At 41.4% G+C, this 11,989-nt stretch overlaps 1 pseudogene; it reads left to right on the top strand.

Moving 5' to 3' along the window:
- Positions 1-8,332: 8,332 nt before the first annotated feature.
- Positions 8,333-10,033, top strand: LOC120861252 (annotated as a pseudogene).
- The last annotated feature ends 1,956 nt before the right edge of the window (positions 10,034-11,989 follow it).

The following is an 11,989-nucleotide window of genomic DNA, read 5'->3' as shown; positions in this document are numbered from 1 at the left end:
GTTTCACTGAGTTAGACAAGGCTGTAGTCCATGTGATCAGATTGACTAGTTTTCTGTGATTGCAGTGTGGCTTCTGGTTTCAGTGTGTCTGCCCTCTGATGCCCTCTCACAACACCTACTGTCTTACTTGGGTTTCTCTTACTTTGGACGTGGGGTATCTCTTGAGGGCTGCTCCAACAAGGCACAGCCACTACTCCTTACCTTGGACGAGGTCACCCCTCCTGACCTTGAACATAGAGTACCTCCTCTTGGCCCTCCTGTGCCCGCACAGCCGCTGCTCCTTTGACATGGGGTTGCTCCTCTTGGCTGCCGCCCCTGACCTCAGGCGTTCATTTTTAGAGAAATGCAAATCAAAACTACAATGAGATATCAACTCACACTGGTCAGAATGGCCATCATCAAAAATCTATAAGCAATAAATGCTGGAGAGGGTGTTGAGGAAAGAGAACCCTCTCGCACTGTTGGTGGGAATGTAAATTGATACAGTCACTATAGAAGATAGCATGAAGATTCCTTAAAAAATTAGGAATGAAAGTAGCATATGATCCAGCAATCCCATTACTAGGCACATACCCTGAGGAAATCAAAATTGAAAAATACACATGTACCCCTAATGTTCACTGCAGCACTATTTACAATCACTAGAAATGGAAGCAACCTAGATGTCCATTGACAGATCAATGAATAAAGAAGCTGTGGTACATATATATGATGGAATATTACTCAGCCATAAAAAGGAACACATCTGAGTCAGTTCTAATGAGGTGAATAAACCTAGAGCCTATTATATAGAGTGAAGTAAGTCAGAAAGAGAAAGATAAATATCATACACTAACATATATATATATGGAATCCAGAAAGATGGTACTAATGACCTTTCTTGCAGGGTAACTAAGAGTCAGACATGACTGAGTGACTTCACTTTCACTTCTCACTTTCATGCATTGGAGAAGGAAATGGCAACCTACTCCAGTGTTCTTGCCTGGAGAATCCCAGGGACGGGTAGCATGGTGGGCTGCCATCTATGGGGTCACACAGAGTCAGACACGACTGAAGCGACTTAGCAGCAGCAGCAGCAATAGAAACAAAGACATAGAGAACAGACTTATGGACACAGTGGTGGGGGTGGGCGGGAAAGGAAAGAGAGGATGAGATGTATGGAAAGTGTAACATGGAAACATATTACTATATGTAAAATAGATAGTCAATGGGAATTTGCTGTATGACTCAGGGAACACAGTGTCTCTGTATGTAGCAAACTGGAGGGGTGGTATGAGGAGGGAGATGGGAGGGAGGTTCCAGAAGGAGGGGAGATATGTATACCTATGGCTGATTCATGGATTCATGTTGATGTTTGGCAGAAAACAACAAAATTCTGTAAAGCAGTTATCTTCCAATTAAAAAATCAATCAATAAAAATTAATCATATTATTTCAGTATAGTGGGTAATTGTTTTCCTTGGCTATGTTGTGATTTGAAATATAAACGCATGTTGTTTGGGCTTCTAAGTTTGCCATCCAGAAGCTGTCTTGTGCCAAGGGATGACTCAAGTCTCCCATTCCTTTTCTTCAATAAATATGAGAAACTTCTCTCATAAGGTACACAGTGACATTACCTGGTCTTCATTTAGCTGAAATGCCTCACCTCTACATTAAATCCTCAACTGTTCTTTGTTTTCACACTAGCCTGTAATCAGGAGACTAGTTCATTATGTTACTTGCTGGCAGGAATTTGTTTCACATTGTCAAATTGATCTCATTTATTAGTTAATAAAAGAGACAAATTGCATGCTATGGAAAAATTTTTAATTGAAAACAATCATTCCAAAGAAAACTTGCATGTTTCTAAGTGGCAAAATAGTTTAACTTGAGTGTAACTGAGAATAAAAGACAAGCATTTCTGTTTGGATATTAGAACACTTAAGGTCTGGCTACTGACCTTAAATCTTATGTTTTATTTTATATATTTTTGGCTGTGCGAGGTCTTTGAAGTTGCTCGAGCTTTTCTCTAGTTGGGTAAGCGGGGGTTACTCTCTAGCTGGTGCATGACTTCTCGTTGCAGTGGCTTCTCTTTTTGCACAGCGCAGGCTCTAGGGCATGTCGGCTTCTAGGTGTGGCTCCTGAGCTCTGGAGCACAGGCTCAACAGCTGTGGCACACTGGGCTTAGTTACTCTGCTGCATGTGGAATCTTCCCAGATCAGGAACTGAACTCGTGTCTCCTGCATAGGCAGGTGGATTCTTTACCACAGAGCCACCAGGTAAGCCCCTGGCTGCTGATCTAACATCAGGCAAACATGCTTCCAATGCATTAAAACTTAAATGTGGCAACTTAAAACGACTCCTTATGGCTTCTATAAAGACGAATGGAGAAGTAGGAATTAAAACTGCATGATGCTGTTTGAGGATAAAGTGGTTGTCTAGATGATAACCGATATGTTTATAGTAATTTTTAAGATCATCATCTAAAAGAAAATATAGACAAAGAATTTGTAGGGAACACATGAAATTGAAACAGTAGATGACAGTAAAAATGCTAATATGTAAAACTCAGTTCTATTGTTCTATAATAGCCAATATCAGGAGTTTTCTGTTAACCAGAAACTGGGAGAGAGCATATGTACCGTTCAAAAACTATATTTTTGACAATAAATGATTAAATGAAAAAAGAAAGAGAACTTAAAGACCCCCATTAGTCTAAGCCCCCTAGTTGAGAAACATTATTTCATATGAAAAGAATCAAGGTTTACAAATTCTGACACTGTCTGGTGACCTGTTCATTTATCATCTGATTCCATTGTTCTTTCTTCTGTATCCTCTGCTGTCTCGTCCCAGGGCCAAAGTGTACTTTTAACAAGGTCCTTACTATTGCTCACAGAGATTTTAGGCTTTGCAGCTACACACGCAAAGTCTACTCTAAGTGTTGAGCTAAGAAGACTCAGCTGTCCTGTAACAAGTGCTATAAAGGAATAGATACCAGCTATAGGGCAGGATCACATTCATCCACGTTGGTTTCTGTTAATTATGTTAGTTGTTTACCCTGTGACCTTCTCCTCTTGGAGCTAGAGGAGTGTGTGTGTGTGTGTGTGTGTGTGTGTGTGTGTGTGCGTGTGTGTGTGCTCAGTCATGTCTGACTCTTTGTGACCCCATTTACTGTAGCACACCAGGCTCCTCTGTCCATGGAATTTTCCAGGCAAGAGCACTGGAGTGGGTTGCCATTTCCTCCTCCAGGGGATCTTCCCAACCCAGGGATGGGGGACGAACATGTCTTGAGGCTCCAGCGTTGGTAGGTGGATTCTGCACCACCTGGGAAGCAATAAGAGATTTTATTCTTCCCCAAATAAAAAATAGAAAAGAACCAAAGAAGTATGTTAAGCCCTTGCCTTTTAAATGTTGTAAAAGCCTCAACTGAAACACTGAGCAAGTTCATCAGCCCTTTTGCTCCCTGCAAGGGGGATCTTGGACACAGTTGGAGGAAAATTAGAGGACAACCAGAGAGCAAGATGCTGGTGAGGTACTCTGAACAGGTGTGCTGTGCCCTGCTTCCCTGTTTTGTGGTTAGCTCCAACACTGGGGAGTGGATAGCTAATAGAATAATTTTCCCAACTGTGAGAAGCCCAGAGCAGAGGAGCCAGGGCCTCTGTTTTCTCTCCAGAACCCTGGGAAGTGCTCATTCAGCAGCAGCAGCCCATGACAATCTGAGTTAGGCAACAGAGCTGTGATTGCCAAGGGGCTGGGATGTGGGGAAGGATGGATTGGGAGTTGGGGTTAACAGATGCAAACTGTTATGTAGAATAGATAAACAACAAGTTCCTACTGTATAGTGCAGGAACTATATTCAATGTCCTGTAGTAAGATATAATGGGAAAAAATATGAAGAAGAATGTATATATGTGTGTGTCTATCAGTTCAATCAGTTCAGTCACTTAGTCATGTCCAACTCTTTGTAACCCCATAGACTGCAGCACGCCAGGCCTCACTGTCCATCACCAACTCCCAGAGCTTACTCAAACTCATGTCCATTGAGTTGGTTATGCCATGCAACCATCTCATCCGCTGTCATTTCCTTCTGTACCCACCTTCAATCTTTCCCAGCATCAGAGTCTTCTCCAGTAAGTCAGTTCTTCGCATCAGGTATCCAAAGTATTAGAGCTTCAGCTTCAGCATCAGTGCTTCCAAAGAATATCTGGGACTGATTTCCTTTAGGATTAACTCATTGGAACTCCTTGCAGTCTTCTCCAACACCACACTTCAAAAGCATCAATTCTTCAGCGCTCAGCTTTCTTTATAGTTCAATTCTCACATCCATACATGACTACTGGAAAAATCATGGCTTTGACTAGAAGGACCTTTGTTGGCAAAATAATGTCTCTTTTTAATATACTGTCTAGGTTGGTCATAATCTTTCTTCCAAGGAGCAAGCATCTTTTAACAGCATGGCTGAAGTCACCATCTGCAGTGATTTTGAAGCCCCCCAAAATAAACTCTTTCACTGTTTCCACTGTTTCCCCATCAATTTGTCATGAAGTGATGGGACCAGATGCCATGATCTCAGTTTCTGAATGTTGAGCTTTAAGCCAGCTTTTTCACTCTCCTCTTTCACTTTCATCAAGAGGCCCTTTATTTATTCACTTTCTGCCATAAGGGTGGTGTCATCTGCATATCTGAGGTTATTGATATTTCTCCTGGCAATCTTGATTCCAGCTTGTGATTCATCCAGTCTGACATTTCACATTATGTACTCTGCATATAAGTTAAATAAGCAGGGTGACAATATACAGCCTTGATGTACTCTGTTCCTGATTTATAACCAGTCTGTTGTTCTATGTCCAGTTCTAACTGTTGCTTCTTGACCTGCATACAGATTTGTCAGGAGGCAGGTCAGGTGGTCTGGTATTCTTGTCTCTAGAAGAATTTTCCACAGTTTGTTGTGATCCACACAGTAAAAGGCTTTGACATAATCAATAAACCAGAAATAGATGTTTTTCTGCAACTCTCTTGCTTCTTTGATGATCCAATGGATGTTGGCAATTTGATCTCTGGTTCCTCTGCCTTTTATAAATCCAATTTGAACATCTGGAAGTTTACAGTTCATGTACTGTTGAAGCCTGGCTTGGATAATTTTGAGCATTACTTTCCTAGCTTGTGAGATGAGTGAAAGTGTGCAGTAATTTGAACTTTCTTTGGCATTGCCTTTCTTTGGGATTGGAATGAAAACAGACGTTTTTTAGTCCTGTGGCCACTGATGAGTTTTCCAAATTTGCTGGCATATTGAGTGCAGCACTTTCACAGCATCATCTTTCAGGATTCAATTCCAGTTGAAATAGCTCAACTGGAATTCTATCACCCCCACTAGCTTTGTTTGTACTGATGCTTCATAAGGCCCACTTGACTTAGCATTCCAGGATGTCAGACTCTTAAGTGAGTGATCACACCATCGTGGCCATCTGGGTCATTAAGATCTTTTTATATAGTTCTTCTGTGTATTATTGCCACCTCTTCTTAATATCTTCTGCTTCTGTTAGGTCCATACCATTTCTGTTCTTTATTGAGCCCATCTTTGCATGAAATGTTCCCTTGATATCTCTAATTTTCTTGAAGAGATCTCTAGTCTTCCCCATTCTATTGTTTTCCTCTATTTCTTTGCATTGATCACTGAGGAAGGCTTTCTTATCTCCCCTTGCTGTTCTTTGGAACTCTTCATTCAAATGGGTATATCTTTTCTCCTTTGCCTTTTACTTCTTTTCTTTTCTCAGCTATTTGTAAGGCCTCCTCAGACAACCATTTTGCACTTTTGCATTTTGCTGGGGTGGGGGTGGGGATGGTCTTGATCAGTGCTTCCTGTACAATGTCACAAACCTCTGTCCATAGTTCTTCAGGCACTCTATCAGATCTAATCCCTTGAATCTATTTGTGTATGTGTATATAGGAGATATACAAACTGAATCACTTTGTTGCACAATAGAAACTAGCAGAGCATTGTAAATCAACTATACTTCAAGAAAATAAATTAAAAACGAATTGAGATGTCTGCATGGGGAGCAGGGCTAGAGAGTCTCTGGTAGTCACAGCAGCTTTCCCCCACCCATTTAGCAATGAGAAGGATTCAGAAGAAGTTGAGAGGAAAGCAGAATTTTTCCATACCCCAAGAAAAACAGAGAAACCAGCTAAATGCAAACTGGCAAACCAGAAGTTGTTATATCAGTTCCAAGGGGATGTCATCAAAAGATCTCAGAGGATCTCTCTCTCCTGGAGAATGTGACCTCTTAGAAGATGCTGGCATAAAGTGTTGATGCCATAACCAGGTGAGACAATGGCCATGGTAATGAATGTCAGTGTGGACAGGTGTCTAACAAGTAGATGCCTCCCCTGATGCTGTGATGGTACCTGAGCCCCAACATAGATGCCACCTCAGGAAAAGGAGGGCAGAGGACAATCCCCAGTGACTGACACTGGGATGACTACATGTATCTAGAACAGACTGATCATATTTTTAATTATTTTTCAGCCTCTAAATATGGCAGAAATTCAAAAGAATTGAACCATAAATTGAATTAATGAGTTCTCTTCTATAAAAATATTTATCAAAGAAATATATCCTGAATGAAGGCAAAAAGGTACCATCTCTCTGGGCAAGATGGTGGGGTGAGGGGGTCAGGGGGACAAGGCTGGTATGAATTTGGGGCAGGTGCATGATAATTAATATAGGTACAGTTCATCATGTAGTTCATGAGAAATCTATGGTTGTAAAAGCTATTTCTGTAATTCACACTGTCCAGTTCAAAAAGAACTGGAAAGAAATATTGCAATAAAACTTGAGTATGCTAAGCTTTATACACTTGATGACCTACATTGTTCTCCACCGTATTTCCTTGGTTAGGGCTTCCCAGGTGACACAGTGGTAAAGAATCTGGCTACCAGTGCAGGAGAGCAGGAGATGAGAGTTTGACCCCTGGGTCGGGAAGATTCCCTGGAGCAGGAAATGGCAACTTGCCAGGGTCCAGCCCCGGTGGATCCAGGGAATTCGAAGGGTGGACAGAGTCGGCGAGGAAAGACTTATTTACTTATTAATATAAGATTAGATTAGGAAGAACTAGTGTAGTAGGAAGATTAAGTGGAGGAAGAGGGCTGAATAGCTTGGATTACGCGGAAGACCAATAAAATTCCAGACAAGGAATTTGCACCATCTACGTTGGGCCACCGGCGCTCGCTTGAATATCTAAGGGTGCCTCGCCTTAGGCTCCCTTTCGCGCGGGTCTTAACAGCCAGGGCAAGTAAGTAGACTTGGCGAGCCTCCGCGCCCCAGATGGGAATTCAGCCTGAGATTAAGGCAAAGAGGAGGGAAAAAGAGAGAGACACGGGGGAAAACAGTCCAGCGACTGGCTCCAGCTCCTATTGTTTAGAAGGCCTTATATACCTTTTGGATTGTACATAGAGATCAATGGGTAATGCAAAATTATGCAGTGTTAGCAGCCCAGACTCTTATCAAAACCAGGCTTTTCTCTCTGCATACCTAATTGTATACACAAGTCTTAGGTGATTTACATCATCTTCTGGCCAAAAGGGGCCAATTAACATTTTACAGCCTTTTTTTCTGATAAGGGTTAGTCAACCAGAAGACTTATTTGTATTGATCTTCCCAAAGTTTGGTGCCACTCTCAGAAAGTACTAAATAAAGTTACATTCTTACATAGCAAGGACACAAGAGGAGTGCAAAGAGAAGTAATTAACTCAAAAGTCTAGTGTTGCTAACATCAGAACTACTATATATCTTTTTCCATATCCCGTTTACATTGATTAACATCCTCCCAGGTGCCTAAAAGATAAAGAACATGGAGGCCTGGCAGCAATCATTGAGTCAACAGTGAAATCCCGTGACCAATATAATTTTTAACTCTTTAGAAAAGGCTCTGTATCTTTAAGATGCTTTTAAGCTTTGTGCCTCTCGCTGTTGGGGGCTGCAAGCAATTCACAAGCTGTAAGAGGTCCAGGGAACCTGTTAGGCAAGCTAGAGAGCAATCAGAGGGGGTTAACTGAAACATCCCTTTCAAATGCAGAAGACTAAAGCCCTGAGTTGACTTTTTTCCAGAGAATATCAGAAAAGTGGAAAAGCAGGCAGATTCTTATTTTGAGGGGGGTGGATGCTCAGGAAATTCCAGGGGGAAAACCTGAGGTCTGATTAGCCTGGCCATCAGAGCTCTTGCCGCATGACCTTGTCACGGGTGGGATTCCTCACGGGCCTCCGGCAGCAACCCACTGTAGTATTCTTGCCTGGGAAATCCCATGGACAGAGGGGCCTGGTGGGCTGCAGTCTATGAGGTCGCAAAGTGTCTGACATGACTGAGGACGCCCACATGCATGTTGCCTTTGTTGACTGCCCTGGAATATTACGATGTTGTGATGGCTCCATGCTGAACAATGCCGCAGTGATGGATGCCGCTTCTCTGTTGATAGCTGGTAATGAGTCTTGCCTTTTCATACTGTTCATGGTCGTCTCAAAGCAGGAATACTGAAGTGGTTTGACATTCCCTTCTCCAGTGAACCACATTTTGACAGAACTCTCCACCATGACTCGCCTGTCTTGGGTGGCCCTACATTGCATGGCTGATAGTTTCATTGAGTTAGACAAGGCTCTGGTCCACGTGATCAGTTTACTCCAACACTTTGGCCACCTGATGCGAAGAATTGACTCATTGGAAGAGACCATGATGCTGGGAAAGATTGAAGGCAGGAGAAGGTGACGACAGAGGATGAGATGGTTGGATGGCATCACCAACTCAATGGACATGAGTTTGAGCAGGCTCCAGGAATTGGTGATGCACAGGACATGCTGCAGTCCACGAGGTCGCAAAGAGTCGGACACAACTGAGTGACTGAATTGAACTGAACTGAATGAGTCTTGTTCTCAGCCTCAGACCTCTGAACACTTGACTGCTATGGAAATTATGAAACTGAAGCATATTTTGATTCTACAAAGTAAAATTGATTTAGTTAGTTTTTTTTTTTTAAAGCCAGACTAAAGAATGGTATGAACAGATCCTTGCATTTGTACAAGTTACAATAGCATAGAAAGAGCTCCTATTATTCCAATTTCTTCTCAGCTAAAATACAATATTGAAGTTGTCTGTGAATACATAGTAAAGAAATTTCCAGTGCCCCCAAGAGACTTTACTTCAGAACCCCAACTTACTGTTATTAGATCCTTTGATGTCAACAAATCTGGATGTGAAGTTGATGACCTTAAGGAGAATGTAGCTGGTGGTAGTGTTCTAAAAGGAGTATTAAATGTGGGTCAGGAGATAGAAGTCAGACCCAGTGTTGTTTCCAAAGACACTGAAGGAAAATTCATGTTTTTACCACTTTTCACAGAGCATAATGATCTTCAGTATGCTGCTCTGTGTGTGTGCTAAGCCGCTTCAGTTGTGCCTGACTCATTGCAACCCTATGACTGTAGCCCACCAAGCTCCTCTCTCCATGGGATTTTCCAAGAAAGAATACTGGAGTGTGTTGCCATGCCCTGCACCAGGGGATTTTCTCAACCCAGGGACTGAACCCGTATCTCTTATATTTCCTGTATTGGCAGGCAGGTTCTTTACTACTAGTGCTACCTGCTCTAGGAGGTATTATTGGAGTTTGAACAAAAATTGACCCTACCTTGTGCCAGGCTGACAGAATGGTGTGGCAGTTACTTGGTGTGATTGAAACTTTACCTGAGATCTTCACAGAATTGGAAATTTCCTACTTCCTATTTAGATGGCTCGTAGGTGAACACACTGAAGGAGACAAGAAAGCAGCAAAAGTGCCAAAGCTATCAAAGAATGAAGTGCTTACGGTGAACACAGGATCCCTGTCGACAGGAGGAAGAATTAGTGCAGTCAAGGCTGATTTGGGCAAAATTGTTTTGACTAATTCTGTGTGCATGGAAATAGAAGAAGAAAAAAATCACCCTTAGTCAAAGAGTTGAGACACACTGGCATTTAATTGCTTGGGGTTAAATAAGAGGGGTGACAATCAAGCCAACAATAGATGATGACTGAAGAATTAAATAACAGATGTGGATGAAGTCAGAATTTCTCTTAACAACCTGGGGCTATATTTTCAAAGCAATAGTAGGGAATTAATTTCACAGTTCATTACCTTAGTAGTAGCTGTAAGGTTATTCTCATTTTTGAGTGATGAAAATTTCACCTCTAGTACTGAGACAGGGTCTACAATAAATGTAAAAGTTGGCATAATGTTGGATTGAATCTACATTTTACCAGACATTAATCATTTCTAAGTAATGTCCAATTTATACAGTGAAGGTTTGAAAGTAAACTGCTTGCTACAACCAGACTTTGCAGTAGCACACATTCCATTGAACCTGTTCAAAATAAAATCTTTCTTCTTAAAAAAAAAAAAAAAAAAAGATGCTATTTGAGAAAATATCTCGGCTTCTAAATTTTGCTCACTTCAATATAAAACTATTGAATTAAGATTTGAATTAAGAATGGTTTCCATTTAGCGTTTGCTCTGAGCTTCCTGTATACATTAGTGCCTGCAGAGAGTTTTTCTCAGGTAGATAAAGTTTACAGAAAAGGATTATTTGAAAGTATTAATCATTTCAAACCTATTAACCACAAAATGCAAATCTGAAAAATATTTTGGGCATAACATTTCATAAACACCCCATTCAAAAAGATAAATTTGTCAAATGATAACAAGGCATGATAACCACAGATAATAAATAATGCTAAGAAAGGAATTAAAGCTCATGAATAAATCAAAAATGAATAATTTTTACAAGTCTTTGCAAGGAACAGATTTAATTTCAAATTTTACTTGTGAGTAACATAAATATAGACATGAGCAAAATTGTAAATGTGGAGTCACATTTAGAGTTGCATAAACTGAAACCAGCAGCCAGCTGGAAAAACAGGCACTCCCAGGACCCCAGAAGCCTCCCTGAAGTTCCCATCTACCCCTCTCAGAGTACCCATTCTCCTAGCTTCTATCACCATAGATTAGTTTTGCCTGTTCTATTCTTTTGTGTCTGTCTTCTTATGCTTAATATTGTATTTGTGAGATTCAGCAGTGATTTTGTGTGTAGTTACATTTTGTGTATTCTTGTTGCTTTGTTCCTTTATTATATAAATATACTATGATTTTTTATCCACTCTACTGTTGATGGATGTTGTGATATTTTCAGCAGGGGGACTTTTATGAGGAGTGCTGTAAATGAATATATTCTTGTGTGTCTTTGATAAATATATGCACACGTCTATGTTGGGTCTATTCCTATGAGTGGACTTACTGGATCATGTAGTATACTATCGGCTTCCCAGGTGGCACTGTGATAAAGAACCTGCCTGCCAGTGGAGGACACCTAAGAGATGTGGGTTCAACCCCTGGATTGGAAAGATCCCCTGGAGGAGGGCATGGCAACCCACTCCGATACTCTTGCCTGGAGAATCCCATGGACAGAGGAGCCTGACAGGCTGCAGTCCATCGGGTCACACAGAGTTGGAAAGGACTGAAGCAGCTGAGCATGCACACACAGTATACGTATATGCAGCTGTAGAAGATGCTGCCAAACACTTTGCAAAGCACTGGCACCTTTATGTCCAGGGGCTGCCTCAAGAGAGCCCCAGATGCTGAGTGTATCCTTATTAACATCTGCCTTTCTTCTCCTACTTCTTCCTTTTCTCTGTCAGAAGAAGACAGTCTTCTCTCTGTCTTCTCCCCCTCCTTCTCCTGCTTCTATCCCCTCTTCCTTCTTTCTCTTCCTTTCTCCCTTCCCTCTCTCTTCTCTTCCTCCTTCTATTTCTCTTCTCCCTCTCCTATCACCCATCCTAGCACACCTCCTCATCTTCTTCCTTCTTTTTCACGCTTTCTGTCTGGTGGATGTCTACTGGTAACATATCATGGATTTAATTTGCATTTCTTGGTATCTGAACTTAAGCGTGTTTCACATTTGGAGATTCCCTTTTGCGAAACACCATTTAGCAAAATTA

Source organism: Oryx dammah, unplaced genomic scaffold (genome assembly GCF_014754425.2).
Source record: "Oryx dammah isolate SB20612 unplaced genomic scaffold, SCBI_Odam_1.1 HiC_scaffold_11232, whole genome shotgun sequence".
Taxonomy (NCBI): Eukaryota; Metazoa; Chordata; class Mammalia; order Artiodactyla; family Bovidae; genus Oryx; species Oryx dammah.
The sequence above is the reverse complement of the archived record's forward strand: the minus strand, read 5'-3'. Positions and strand labels throughout refer to the sequence as shown.